Below are 15,831 nucleotides of genomic sequence, written 5' to 3'. Positions count from 1 at the left end.
AAAGAGTTGAACCTTAGTTTTGATTGAGCCGTTCTGAAACACTCTTTCTGTAGAAAATGCAAGTGGAGATTCGGAGCGCTAAGAGGGTAATAGTGGAAAAAGGAATGTCTCCAAATATAAACTACACAGAATAATTCTGTGAAACTTCTTTCTGATCTGTGCATTCAGCTAACAGAGTTAAACCATACTTTTGATTGAGCAGATCTGAACACTCTTTCTGTAGAAAATGCAACTGGACATTTGGAGCGCTAAGAGCGTAGTAGTGGAAAAAGGAATATATTCAAATATAAACTACACAGAAGCATTCTGTGAAACTTCTTTCTGATCTGAGCATTCAGCTAACAGAGTTAAACCATACTTTTGATTGAGCAGTTTTGAAACACTCTGTCTGTAGAAAATGCAACTGTACATTCGTAGCGCTAAGTAGGTAATAGTGGAAAAAGGAATATGTTCAAATGTAAACTACACAGAAGCATTGTATGAAACTTCTTTCTGTTCTGTGCATTCAACTAACAGAGTTGAACCTTACTTTGATTGAGCCTTTCTGAAACACTCTTTCTGTAGAAACTGCAATTGGACATTCTGAGCGCTAAGAGGCCTCTATTGGGAAAAATAATATCTTCAAATAAAAACTACACAGAAGCATTGTGTGAAACTTATTTCTGATATGTTCATTAAGCTAACAGAGTTAAACCATACTTTTGATTGCGCAGTTCTGAACACTCTTTCTGTAGAAAATGCAAGTGGACATTCGAGGCGCTAAGAGGGTAATAGTGGAAAAAGGAATATATTCAAATATAAACTACACAGTAGCATTCTGTGAAAATTCTTTCTGTTCTGTGCATTCAAATAACGGAGTTGAACCTTACTTTTGATTGAGCCGTTCTGAAACACTCTTTCTGTAGAAACTGCAATTGGACATGCTAAGCGCTAAGAGGCCTACATTGGGAAAAAGATTATCTTCAAATAAAAACTACACAGATGCATTCTGTGAAACTTATTTCTGATCTGTAAGTTCAGTTAACAGAGATAAAACATATTTTTGATTGAGCAGTTATGAAACACTCTTTTTGTAGAAAATGCAAGGGGAGATTCGGAGCGCTAAGAGGGTAATAGTGGAAAAAGGAATGTCTTCAAATATAAACTACACAGAATAATTCGGTGAAACATCTTTCTTATCTGTGCATTCAGCTAACAGAGTTAAACCATACTTTTGATTGAGCACATCTGAACACTCTTTCTGTTGAAAATGCAACTGCACATTTGGAGCGCTAAGAGCGTAGTAATGGAAAAAGGAATATATTCAAATATAAACTACACAGAAGCATTCTGTGAAACTTCTTTCTGATCTGAGCATACAGCTAACAGAGTTAAACCATACTTTTGATTGAGCAGTTTTGAAACACTCTGTCTGTAGAAAATGCAACTGGACATTCGTAGCGCTAAGTGGGTTATAGTGGAAAAAAGAATATGTTCAAATATAAACTACACAGAAGCATTGTATGAAACTTCTTTCTGTTCTGTGCATTCAACTAACAGAGTTGAACCTTACTTTTGATTGAGCCGTTCTGAAACAGTCTTTCTGTAGAAACTGCAATTGGACATTCTGAGCGCTAAGAGGCCTATATTGGGAAAAAGAATGTCTACAAATAAAAACTACAAAGAAGAATTGTGTGAAACTTCTTTCTGTTCTGTTTGTTCAACTAAAAGAGTTGAACCTTAGTTTTGATTGAGCCGTTCTGAAACACTCTTTCTGTAGAAAATGCAAGTGGAGATTCAGAGCGCTAAGAGGGTAATAGTGGAAAAAGGAATGTCTCCAAATATAAACTACACAGAATCATTCTGTGAAACTTCTTTCTGATCTGTGCATTCAGCTAACAGAGTTAAAACATACTTTTGATTGAGCAGATCTGAACACTCTTTCTGTAGAAAATGCAACTGGACTTTTGGAGCGCTAAGAGAGTAGTAGTGGAAAAAGGAATATATTCAAATATAAACTACACAGAAGCATTCTGTGAAACTTCATTCTGAACTGAGCATTCAGCTAACAGAGTTAAACCATACTTTTGATTGAGCAGTTTTGAAACACTCTGTCTGTAGAAAATGCAACTGGACATTCGTAGCGCTAAGTGGGTAATAGTGGAAAAAAGAATATGTTCAAATATAAACTACACAGAAGCATTGTATGAAACTTCTTTCTGTTCTGTGCATTCAACTAACAGAGATTAACCTTACTTTTGATTGAGCCTTTCTGAAACACTCTTTCTGTAGAAACTGCAATTGGACATTCTGAGCGCTAAGAGGCCTCTATTGGGAAAAATAATATCTTCAAATAAAAACTACACAGAAGCATTGTGTGAAACTTATTTCTGATATGTTCATTAAGCTAACAGAGTTAAACCATACTTTTGATTGCGCAGTTCTGAACACTCTTTCTGTAGAAAATGCAAGTGGACATTCGGAGCGCTAAGAGGGTAATAGTGGAAAAAGGAATATATTCAAATATAAACTACACAGTAGCATTCTGTGAAAATTCTTTCCGTTCTGTGCATTCAACTAACAGAGTTGAACCTTACTTTTGATTGAGCCGTTCTGAAACACTCTTTCTGTAGAAACTGCAATTGGACATGCTAAGGGCTAAGAGGCCTACATTGGGAAAAAGAATATCTTCAAATAAAAACTACACAGATGCATTCTGTGAAACTTATTTCTGATCTATAAATTCAGTTAACAGAGATAAAACATATTTTTGATTGAGCAGTTATGAAACACTCTTTTTGTAGAAAATGCAAGTGGAGATTCGGAGCGCTAAGAGGGTAATAGTGGAAAAAGGAATGTCTTCAAATATAAACTACACAGAATCATTCGGTGAAACTTCTTTCTGATCTGTGCATTCAGCTAACAGAGTTAAACCATACTTTTGATTGAGCAGATCTGAACACTCTTTCTGTAGAAAATGCAACTGGACATTTGGAGCGCTAAGAGAGTAGTAGTGGAAAAAGGAATATATTCAAATATAAACTACACAGAAGCGTTCTGTGAAACTTCTTTCTGATCTGAGCATTCAGCTAACAGAGTTAAACCATACTTTTGATTGAGCAGTTTTGAAACACTCTGTCTGTAGAAAATGCAACTGGACATTCGTAGCGCTAAGTGGGTAATAGTGGAAAAAAGAATATGTTCAAATATAAACTACACAGAAGCATTGTATGAAACTTCTTTCTGTTCCGTGCATTCAACTAACAGAGTTGAACCTTACTTTTGATTGAGCCGTTCTGAAACACTCTTTCTGTAGAAACTGCAATTGGACATTCTGAGCGCTAAGAGGCCTATATTGGGAAAAAGAATGTCTACAAATAAAAACTACACAGAAGAATTGTGTGAAACTTCTTTCTGTTCTGTTTGTTCAACTAAAAGAGTTGAACCTTAGTTTTGATTGAGCCGTTCTGAAACACTCTTTCTGTAGAAAATGCAAGTGGAAATTCGGAGCGCTAAGAGGGTAATAGTGGAAAAAGGAATGTCTCCAAATATAAACTACACAGAATCATTCTGTGAAACTTCTTTCTGATCTGTGCATTCAGCTAACAGAGTTAAACCATACTTTTGATTGAGCAGATCTGAACACTCTTTCTGTAGAAAATGCAACTGGACATTTGGAGCGCTAAGAGAGTACTAGTGGAAAAAGGAATATATTCAAATATAAACTACACAGAAGAATTCTGTGAAACTTCTTTCTGAACTGAGCATTCAGCTAACAGAGTTAAACCATACTTTTGATTGAGCAGTTTTGAAACACTCTGTCTGTAGAAAATGCAACTGGACATTCATAGCGCTAAGTGGGTAATAGTGGAAAAAAGAATATGTTCAAATATAAACTACACAGAATCATTGTATGAAACTTCTTTCTGTTCTGTGCATTCAACTAACAGAGTTGAACCTTACTTTTGATTGAGCCTTTCTGAAACACTCTTTCTGTAGAAACTGCAATTGGACATTCTGAGCGCTAAGAGGCCTCTATTGGGAAAAATAATATCTTCAAATAAAAACTACACAGAAGCATTGTGTGAAACTTATTTCTGATATGTTCATTAAGCTAACAGAGTTAAACCATACTTTTGATTGCGCAGTTCTGAACACTCTTTCTGTAGAAAATGCAAGTGGACATTCGGAGCGCTAAGAGGGTAATAGTGGAAAAAGGAATATATTCAAATATAAACTACACAGTAGCATTCTGTGAAAATTCTTTCTGTTCTGTGCATTCAACTAACAGAGTTGAACCTTACTTATGATTGAGCCGTTCTGAAACACTCTTTCTGTAGAAACTGCAATTGGACATGCTAAGCGCTAAGAGGCCTACATTGGGAAAAAGAATATCTTCAAATAAAACTACACAGATGCATTCTGTGAAACTTATTTCTGATCTGTAAATTCAGTTAACAGAGATAAAACATATTTTTGATTGAGCAGTTATGAAACACTCTTTTTGTAGAAAATGCAAGTGGAGATTCGGAGCGCTAAGAGGGTAATAGTGGAAAAAGGAATGTCTTCAAATATAAACTACACAGAATCATTCGGTGAAACTTCTTTCTGATCTGTGCATTCAGCTAACAGAGTTAAACCATACTTTTGATTGAGCAGATCTGAACACTCTTTCTGTTGAAAATGCAACTGGACATTTGGAGCGCTAAGAGCGTAGTAGTGGAAAAAGGAATATATTCAAATATAAACTACACAGAAGCATTCTGTGAAACTTCTTTTTGATCTGAGCATACAGCTAACAGAGTTAAACCATACTTTTGATTGAGCAGTTTTGAAACACTCTGTCTGTAGAAAATGCAACTGGACATTCGTAGCGCTAAGTGGGTAATAGTGGAAAAGAGAATATGTTCAAATATAAACTACACAGAAGCATTGTATGAAACTTCTTTCTGTTCTGTGCATTCAACTAACAGTGTTGAACCTTACTTTTGATTGTGCCGTTCTGAAACACTCTTTCTGTAGAAACTGCAATTGGACATTCTGAGCGCTAAGAGGCCTATATTGGGAAAAAGAATGTCTACAAATAAAAACTACACAGAAGAATTTTGTGAAACTTCTTTCTGTTCTGTTTGTTCAACTAAAAGAGTTGAACCTTAGTTTTGATTGAGCCGTTCAGAAACACTCTTTCTGTAGAAAATGCAAGTGGAGATTCGGAGCGCTAAGAGGGTAATAGTGGAAAAAGGAATGTCTTCAAATATAAACTACACAGAATCATTCGGTGAAACTTCTTTCTGATCTGTGCATTCAGCTAACAGAGTTAAACCATACTTTTGATTGAGCAGATCTGAACACTCTTTCTGTTGAAAATGCAACTGGACATTTGGAGCGCTAAGAGCGTAGTAGTGGAAAAAGGAATATATTCAAATATAAACTACACAGAAGCATTCTGTGAAACTTCTTTTTGATCTCAGCATACAGCTAACAGAGTTAAACCATACTTTTGATTGAGCAGTTTTGAAACACTCTGTCTGTAGAAAATGCAACTGGACATTCGTAGCGCTAAGTGGGTAATAGTGGAAAAGATAATATGTTCAAATAAAAACTACACAGAAGCATTGTATGAAACTTCTTTCTGTTCTGTGCATTCAACTAACAGTGTTGAACCTTACTTTTGATTGAGCCGTTCTGAAACACTCTTTCTGTAGAAACTGCAATTGGACATTCTGAGCGCTAAGAGGCCTATATTGGGAAAAAGAATGTCTACAAATAAAAACTACAAAGAAGAATTGTGTGAAACTACTTTCTGTTCTGTTTGTTCAACTAAAAGAGTTGAACCTTAGTTTTGATTGAGCCGTTCTGAAACACTCTTTCTGTAGAAAATGCAAGTGGAGATTCGGAGCGCTAAGAGGGTAATAGTGGAAAAAGGAATGTCTCCAAATATAAACTACACAGAATCATTCTGTGAAACTTCTTTCTGATCTGTGCATTCAGCTAACAGAGTTAAACCATACTTTTGATTGAGCAGATCTGAACACTCTTTCTGTAGAAAATGCAACTGGACATTTGGAGCGCTAAGAGCGTAGTAGTGGAAAAAGGAATATATTCAAATATAAACTACACAGAAGCATTCTGTGAAACTTCTTTCTGATCTGAGCATTCAGCTAACAGAGTTAAACCATACTTTTGATTGAGCAGTTTTGAAACACTCTGTCTGTAGAAAATGCAACTGTACATTCGTAGCGCTAAGTAGGTAATAGTGGAAAAAGGAATATGTTCAAATGTAAACTACACAGAAGCATTGTATGAAACTTCTTTCTGTTCTGTGCATTCAACTAACAGAGTTGAACCTTACTTTGATTGAGCCTTTCTGAAACACTCTTTCTGTAGAAACTGCAATTGGACATTCTGAGCGCTAAGAGGCCTCTATTGGGAAAAATAATATCTTCAAATAAAAACTACACAGAAGCATTGTGTGAAACTTATTTCTGATATGTTCATTAAGCTAACAGAGTTAAACCATACTTTTGATTGCGCAGTTCTGAACACTCTTTCTGTAGAAAATGCAAGTGGACATTCGAGGCGCTAAGAGGGTAATAGTGGAAAAAGGAATATATTCAAATATAAACTACACAGTAGCATTCTGTGAAAATTCTTTCTGTTCTGTGCATTCAAATAACGGAGTTGAACCTTACTTTTGATTGAGCCGTTCTGAAACACTCTTTCTGTAGAAACTGCAATTGGACATGCTAAGCGCTAAGAGGCCTACATTGGGAAAAAGATTATCTTCAAATAAAAACTACACAGATGCATTCTGTGAAACTTATTTCTGATCTGTAAGTTCAGTTAACAGAGATAAAACATATTTTTGATTGAGCAGTTATGAAACACTCTTTTTGTAGAAAATGCAAGGGGAGATTCGGAGCGCTAAGAGGGTAATAGTGGAAAAAGGAATGTCTTCAAATATAAACTACACAGAATAATTCGGTGAAACATCTTTCTTATCTGTGCATTCAGCTAACAGAGTTAAACCATACTTTTGATTGAGCACATCTGAACACTCTTTCTGTTGAAAATGCAACTGCACATTTGGAGCGCTAAGAGCGTAGTAATGGAAAAAGGAATATATTCAAATATAAACTACACAGAAGCATTCTGTGAAACTTCTTTCTGATCTGAGCATACAGCTAACAGAGTTAAACCATACTTTTGATTGAGCAGTTTTGAAACACTCTGTCTGTAGAAAATGCAACTGGACATTCGTAGCGCTAAGTGGGTTATAGTGGAAAAAAGGATATGTTCAAATATAAACTACACAGAAGCATTGTATGAAACTTCTTTCTGTTCTGTGCATTCAACTAACAGAGTTGAACCTTACTTTTGATTGAGCCGTTCTGAAACAGTCTTTCTGTAGAAACTGCAATTGGACATTCTGAGCGCTAAGAGGCCTATATTGGGAAAAAGAATGTCTACAAATAAAAACTACAAAGAAGAATTGTGTGAAACTTCTTTCTGTTCTGTTTGTTCAACTAAAAGAGTTGAACCTTAGTTTTGATTGAGCCGTTCTGAAACACTCTTTCTGTAGAAAATGCAAGTGGAGATTCAGAGCGCTAAGAGGGTAATAGTGGAAAAAGGAATGTCTCCAAATATAAACTACACAGAATCATTCTGTGAAACTTCTTTCTGATCTGTGCATTCAGCTAACAGAGTTAAAACATACTTTTGATTGAGCAGATCTGAACACTCTTTCTGTAGAAAATGCAACTGGACATTTGGAGCGCTAAGAGAGTAGTAGTGGAAAAAGGAATATATTCAAATATAAACTACACAGAAGCATTCTGTGAAACTTCATTCTGAACTGAGCATTCAGCTAACAGAGTTAAACCATACTTTTGATTGAGCAGTTTTGAAACACTCTGTCTGTAGAAAATGCAACTGGACATTCGTAGCGCTAAGTGGGTAATAGTGGAAAAAAGAATATGTTCAAATATAAACTACACAGAAGCATTGTATGAAACTTCTTTCTGTTCTGTGCATTCAACTAACAGAGATTAACCTTACTTTTGATTGAGCCTTTCTGAAACACTCTTTCTGTAGAAACTGCAATTGGACATTCTGAGCGCTAAGAGGCCTCTATTGGGAAAAATAATATCTTCAAATAAAAACTACACAGAAGCATTGTGTGAAACTTATTTCTGATATGTTCATTAAGCTAACAGAGTTAAACCATACTTTTGATTGCGCAGTTCTGAACACTCTTTCTGTAGAAAATGCAAGTGGACATTCGGAGCGCTAAGAGGGTAATAGTGGAAAAAGGAATATATTCAAATATAAACTACACAGTAGCATTCTGTGAAAATTCTTTCCGTTCTGTGCATTCAACTAACAGAGTTGAACCTTACTTTTGATTGAGCCGTTCTGAAACACTCTTTCTGTAGAAACTGCAATTGGACATGCTAAGCGCTAAGAGGCCTACATTGGGAAAAAGAATATCTTCAAATAAAAACTACACAGATGCATTCTGTGAAACTTATTTCTGATCTATAAATTCAGTTAACAGAGATAAAACATATTTTTGATTGAGCAGTTATGAAACACTCTTTTTGAAGAAAATGCAAGTGGAGATTCGGAGCGCTAAGAGGGTAATAGTGGAAAAAGGAATGTCTTCAAATATAAACTACACAGAATCATTCGGTGAAACTTCTTTCTGATCTGTGCATTCAGCTAACAGAGTTAAACCATACTTTTGATTGAGCAGATCTGAACACTCTTTCTGTTGAAAATGCAACTGGACATTTGGAGCGCTAAGAGCGTAGTAGTGGAAAAAGGAATATATTGAAATATAAACTACACAGAAGCATTATGTGAAACTTCTTTCTGATCTGAGCATACAGCTAACAGAGTTAAACCATACTTTTGATTGAGCAGTTTTGAAACACTCTGTCTGTAGAAAATGCAACTGGACATTCGTAGCGCTAAGTGGGTAATAGTGGAAAAGAGAACATGTTCAAATATAAACTACACAGAAGCATTGTATGAAACTTCTTTCTGTTCTGTGCATTCAAATAATAGAGTTGAACCTTACTTTTGATTGAGCCGTTCTGAAACACTCTTTCTGTAGAAACTGCAATTGGACATTCTGAGCGCTAAGAGGCCTATATTGGGAAAAAGAATGTCTACAAATAAAAACTACACAGAAGAATTGTGTGAAACTACTTTCTTTTCTGTTTGTTCAACTAAAAGAGTTGAACCTTAATTTTGATTGAGCCTTTCTGAAACACTCTTTCTGTAGAAAATGCAAGTGGAAATTCGGAGCGCTAAGAGGGTAATAGTGGAAAAAGGAATGTCTCCATATATAAACTACACAGAATCATTCGGTGAAACTTCTTTCTGATCTGTGCATTCAGCTAACAGAGTTAAACCATACTTTTGATTGAGCAGATCTGAACACTCTTTCTGTAGAAAATGCAACTGGACATTTGGAGCGCTAAGAGAGTAGTAGTGGAAAAAGGAATATATTCAAATATAAACTACACAGAAGCGTTCTGTGAAACTTCTTTCTGATCTGAGCATTCAGCTAACAGAGTTAAACCATACTTTTGATTGAGCAGTTTTGAAACACTCTGTCTGTAGAAAATGCAACTGGACATTCGTAGCGCTAAGTGGGTAATAGTGGAAAAAAGAATATGTTCAAATATAAACTACACAGAAGCATTGTATGAAACATCTTTCTATTCCGTGCATTCAACTAACAGAGTTGAACCTTACTTTTGATTGAGCCGTTCTGAAACACTCTTTCTGTAGAAACTGCAATTGGACATTCTGAGCGCTAAGAGGCCTATATTGGGAAAAAGAATGTCTACAAATAAAAACTACACAGAAGAATTGTGTGAAACTTCTTTCTGTTCTGTTTGTTCAACTAAAAGAGTTGAACCTTAGTTTTGATTGAGCCGTTCTGAAACACTCTTTCTGTAGAAAATGCAAGTGGAAATTCGGAGTGCTAAGAGGGTAATAGTGGAAAAAGGAATGTCTCCAAATATAAACTACACAGAATCATTCTGTGAAACTTCTTTCTGATCTGTGCATTCAGCTAACAGAGTTAAACCATACTTTTGATTGAGCAGATCTGAACACTCTTTCTGTAGAAAATGCAACTGGACATTTGGAGCGCTAAGAGAGTACTAGTGGAAAAAGGAATATATTCAAATATAAACTACACAGAAGAATTCTGTGAAACTTCTTTCTGAACTGAGCATTCAGCTAACAGAGTTAAACCATACTTTTGATTGAGCAGTTTTGAAACACTCTGTCTGTAGAAAATGCAACTGGACATTCATAGCGCTAAGTGGGTAATAGTGGAAAAAAGAATATGTTCAAATATAAACTACACAGAATCCTTGTATGAAACTTCTTTCTGTTCTGTGCATTCAACTAACAGAGTTGAACCTTATTTTGATTGAGCCTTTCTGAAACAGTCTTTCTGTAGAAACTGCAATTGGACATTCTGAGCGCTAAGAGGCCTCTATTGGGAAAAATAATATCTTCAAATAAAAACTACACAGAAGCATTGTGTGAAACTTATTTCTGATATGTTCATTAAGCTAACAGAGTTAAACCATACTTTTGATTGCGCAGTTCTGAACACTCTTTCTGTAGAAAATGCAAGTGGACATTCGGAGCGCTAAGAGGGTAATAGTGGAAAAAGGAATATATTCAAATATAAACTACACAGTAGCATTCTGTGAAAATTCTTTCTGTTCTGTGCATTCAACTAACAGAGTTGAACCTTACTTATGATTGAGCCGTTCTGAAACACTCTTTCTGTAGAAACTGCAATTGGACATGCTAAGCGCTAAGAGGCCTACATTGGGAAAAAGAATATCTTCAAATAAAAACTACACAGATGCATTCTGTGAAACTTATTTCTGATCTGTAAATTCAGTTAACAGAGATAAAACATATTTTTGATTGAGCAGTTATGAAACACTCTTTTTGTAGAAAATGCAAGTGGAGATTCGGAGCGCTAAGAGGGTAATAGTGGAAAAAGGAATGTCTTCAAATATAAACTACACAGAATCATTCGGTGAAACTTCTTTCTGATCTGTGCATTCAGCTAACAGAGTTAAACCATACTTTTGATTGAACAGATCTGAACACTCTTTCTGTTGAAAATGCAACTGGACATTTGGAGCGCTAAGAGCGTAGTAGTGGAAAAAGGAATATATTCAAATATAAACTACACAGAAGCATTCTGTGAAACTTCTTTTTGATCTGAGCATACAGCTAACAGAGTTAAACCATACTTTTGATTGAGCAGTTTTGAAACACTCTGTCTGTAGAAAATGCAACTGGACATTCGTAGCGCTAAGTGGGTAATAGTGGAAAAGATAATATGTTCAAATAAAAACTACACAGAAACATTGTATGAAACTTCTTTCTGTTCTGTGCATTCAACTAACAGTGTTGAACCTTACTTTTGATTGAGCCGTTCTGAAACACTCTTTCTGTAGAAACTGCAATTGGACATTCTGAGCGCTAAGAGGCCTATATTGGGAAAAAGAATGTCTACAAATAAAAACTACAAAGAAGAATTGTGTGAAACTTCTTTCTGTTCTGTTTGTTCAACTAAAAGAGTTGAACCTTAGTTTTGATTGAGCCGTTCTGAAACACTCTTTCTGTAGAAAATGCAAGTGGAGATTCGGAGCGCTAAGAGGGTAATAGTGGAAAAAGGAATGTCTCCAAATATAAACTACACGGAATCATTCTGTGAAACTTCTTTCTGATCTGTGCATTCAGCTAACAGAGTTAAAACTTACTTTGATTGAGCAGATCTGAACACTCTTTCTGTAGAAAATGCAACTGGACATTTGGAGCGCTAAGAGAGTAGTAGTGGAAAAAGGAATATATTCAAATATAAACTACACAGAAGCATTCTGTGAAACTTCATTCTGAACTGAGCATTCAGCTAACAGAGTTAAACCATACTTTTGATTGAGCAGTTTTGAAACACTCTGTCTGTAGAAAATGCAACTGGACATTCGTAGCGCTAAGTGGGTAATAGTGGAAAAAAGAATATGTTCAAATATAAACTACACAGAAGCATTGTATGAAACATCTTTCTGTTCTGTGCATTCAACTAACAGAGTTTAACCTTACTTTTGATTGAGCCTTTCTGAAACACTCTTTCTGTAGAAACTGCAGTTGGACATTCTGAGCGCTAAGAGGCCTCTATTGGGAAAAATAATATCTTCAAATAAAAACTACACAGAAGCATTGTGTGAAACTTATTTCTGATATGTTCATTAAGCTAACAGAGTTAAACCATACTTTTGATTGCGCAGTTCTGAACACTCTTTCTGTAGAAAATGCAAGTGGACATTCGGAGCGCAAAGAGGGTAATAGTGGAAAAAGGAATATATTCAAATATAAACTACACAGTAGCATTCTGTGAAAATTCTTTCCGTTCTGTGCATTCAACTAACAGAGTTGAACCTTACTTATGATTGAGCCGTTCTGAAACACTCTTTCTGTAGAAACTGCAATTGGACATGCTAAGCGCTAAGAGGCCTACATTGGGAAAAAGAATATCTTCAAATAAAAACTACACAGATGCATTCTGTGAAACTTAATTCTGATCTGTAAATTCAGTTAACAGAGATAAAACATATTTTTGATTGAGCAGTTATGAAACACTCTTTTTGTAGAAAATGCAAGTGGAGATTCGGAGCGCTAAGAGGGTAATAGTGGAAAAAGGAATGTCTTCAAATATAAACTACACAGAATCATTCGGTGAAACTTCTTTCTGATCTGTGCATTCAGCTAACAGAGTTAAACCATACTTTTGATTGAGCAGATCTGAACACTCTTTCTGTTGAAAATGCAACTGGACATTTGGAGCGCTAAGAGCGTAGTAGTGGAAAAAGGAATATATTCAAATATAAACTACACAGAAGCATTCTGTGAAACTTCTTTTTGATCTGAGCATACAGCTAACAGAGTTAAACCATACTTTTGATTGAGCAGTTTTGAAACACTCTGTCTGTAGAAAATGCAACTGGACATTCGTAGCGCTAAGTGGGTAATAGTGGAAAAGAGAATATGTTCAAATATAAACTACACAGAAGCATTGTATGAAACTTCTTTCTGTTCTGTGCATTCAACTAACAGAGTTGAACCTTACTTTTGATTGAGCCGTTCTGAAACACTCTTTCTGTAGAAACTGCAATTGGACATTCTGAGCGCTAAGAGGCCTATATTGGGAAAAAGAATGTCTACAAATAAAAACTACACAGAAGAATTGTGTGAAACTTCTTTCTGTTCTGTTTGTTCAACTAAAAGAGTTGAACCTTAGTTTTGATTGAGCCGTTCTGAAACACTCTTTCTGTAGAAAATGCAAGTGGAGATTCGGAGCGCTAAGAGGGTAATAGTGGAAAAAGGAATGTCTCCAAATATAAACTACACAGAATCATTCTGTGAAACTTCTTTCTGATCTGTGCATTCAGCTAACAAAGTTAAACCATACTTTTGATTGAGGAGATCTGAACACTCTTTCTGTAGAAAATGCAACTGGACATTTGGAGCGCTAAGAGAGTAGTAGTGGAAAAAGGAATATATTCAAATATAAACTACACAGAAGCATTCTGTGAAGCTTCTTTCTGATCTGAGCATTCAGCTAACAGAGTTAAACCATACTTTTGATTGAGCAGTTTTGAAACACTCTGTCTGTAGAAAATGCAACTGGACATTCGTAGCGCTAAGTGGGTAATAGTGGAAAAAAGAATATGTTCAAATATAAACTACACAGAAGCATTGTATGAAACTTCTTTCTGTTCTGTGCATTCAACTAACAGAGTTGAACCTTACTTTTGATTGAGCCTTTCTGAAACACTCTTTCTGTAGAAACTGCAATTGGACATTCTGAGCGCTAAGAGGCCTCTATTGGGAAAAATAATATCTTCAAATAAAAACTACACAGAAGCATTGTGTGAAACTTATTTCTGATATGTTCATTAAGCTAACAGAGTTAAACCATACTTTTGATTGCGCAGTTCTGAACAATCTTTCTGTAGAAAATGAAAGTGGACATTCGGAGCGCTAAGAGGGTAATAGTGGAAAATGTAATATATTCAAATGTAAACTATACAGTAGCATTCTGTGAAAATTCTTTCTGTTCTGTGCATTCAACTAACAGTGTTGAACCTTACTTTTGATTGAGCCGTTCTGAAACACTCTTTCTGTAGAAACTGCAATTGGACATGCTAAGCGCTAAGTGGCCTACATTGGGAAAAAGAATATCTTCAAATAAAAACTACACAGATGCATTCTGTGAAACTTATTTCTGATCTGTAAATTCAGTTAACAGAGATAAAACATATTTTTGATTGAGCAGTTATGAAACACTCTTTTTGTAGAAATTGCAAGTGGAGATTCGGAGCGCTAAGAGGGTAATAGTGGAAAAAGGAATATCTTCAAATATAAACTACACAGAATAATTCGGTGAAACTTGTTTCTGATCTGTGCATTCAGCTAACAGAGTTAAACCATACTTTTGATTGAGCAGATCTGAACACTCTTTCTGTAGAAAATGCAACTGGACATTTTGAGCGCTAAGAGCGTAGTAGTGGAAAAAGGAATATATTCAAATATAAACTACACAGAAGCGTTCTGTGAAACTTTTTTCTGATCTGAGCATTCAGCTAACAGAGTTAAACCATACTTTTGATTGAGCAGTTTTGAAACACTCTGTCTGTAGAAAATGCAACTGGACATTCGTAGCGCTAAGTGGGTAATAGTGGAAAAAAGCATATGTTCAAATATAAACTACACAGAAGCATTGTATGAAACTTCTTTCTGTTCCGTGCATTCAACTAACAGAGTTGAACCTTACTTTTGATTGAGCCGTTCTGAAACACTCTTTCTGTAGAAACTGCAATTGGACATTCTGAGCGCTAAGACGCCTATATTGGGAAAAAGAATGTCTACAAATAAAAACTACACAGAAGAATTGTGTGAAACTTCTTTCTGTTCTGTTTGTTCAACTAAAAGAGTTGAACCTTAGTTTTGATTGAGCCGTTCTGAAACACTCTTTCTGTAGAAAATGCAAGTGGAGATTCGGAGCGCTAAGAGGGTAATAGTGGAAAAAGGAATGTCTCCAAATATAAACTACACAGAATCATTCTGTGAAACTTCTTTCTGATCTGTGCATTCAGCTAACAGAGTTAAACCATACTTTTGATTGAGCAGATCTGAACACTCTTTCTGTAGAAAATGCAACTGGACATTTGGATCTCTAAGAGAGTAGTAGTGGAAAAAGGAATATATTCAAATATAAACTACACAGAAGCATTCTGTGAAACTTCTTTCTGAACTGAGCATTCAGCTAACAGAGTTAAACCATACTTTTGATTGAGCAGTTTTGAAACACTCTGTCTGTAGAAAATGCAACTGGACATTCGTAGCGCTAAGTGGGTAATAGTGGAAAAAAGAATATGTTCAAATATAAACTACACAGAAGCATTGTATGAAACTTCTTTCTGTTCTGTGCATTCAACTAACAGAGTTGAACCTTACTTTTGATTGAGCCTTTCTGAAACAGTCTTTCTGTAGAAACTGCAATTGGACATTCTGAGCGCTAAGAGGCCTCTATTGGGAAAAATAATATCTTCAAATAAAAACTACACAGAAGCATTGTGTGAAACTTATTTCTGATATGTTCATTAAGCTAACAGAGTTAAACCATACTTTTGATTGCGCAGTTCTGAACACTCTTTCTGTAGAAAATGCAAGTGGACATTCGGAGCGCTAAGAGGGTAATAGTGGAAAAAGTAATATATTCAAATATAAACTACACAGTAG

The sequence above is a fragment of the Symphalangus syndactylus genome, chromosome 24 (assembly GCF_028878055.3).
Source record: "Symphalangus syndactylus isolate Jambi chromosome 24, NHGRI_mSymSyn1-v2.1_pri, whole genome shotgun sequence".
NCBI classification, from domain to species: domain Eukaryota; kingdom Metazoa; phylum Chordata; class Mammalia; order Primates; family Hylobatidae; genus Symphalangus; species Symphalangus syndactylus.
The sequence above is the reverse complement of the archived record's forward strand: the minus strand, read 5'-3'. Positions refer to the sequence as shown.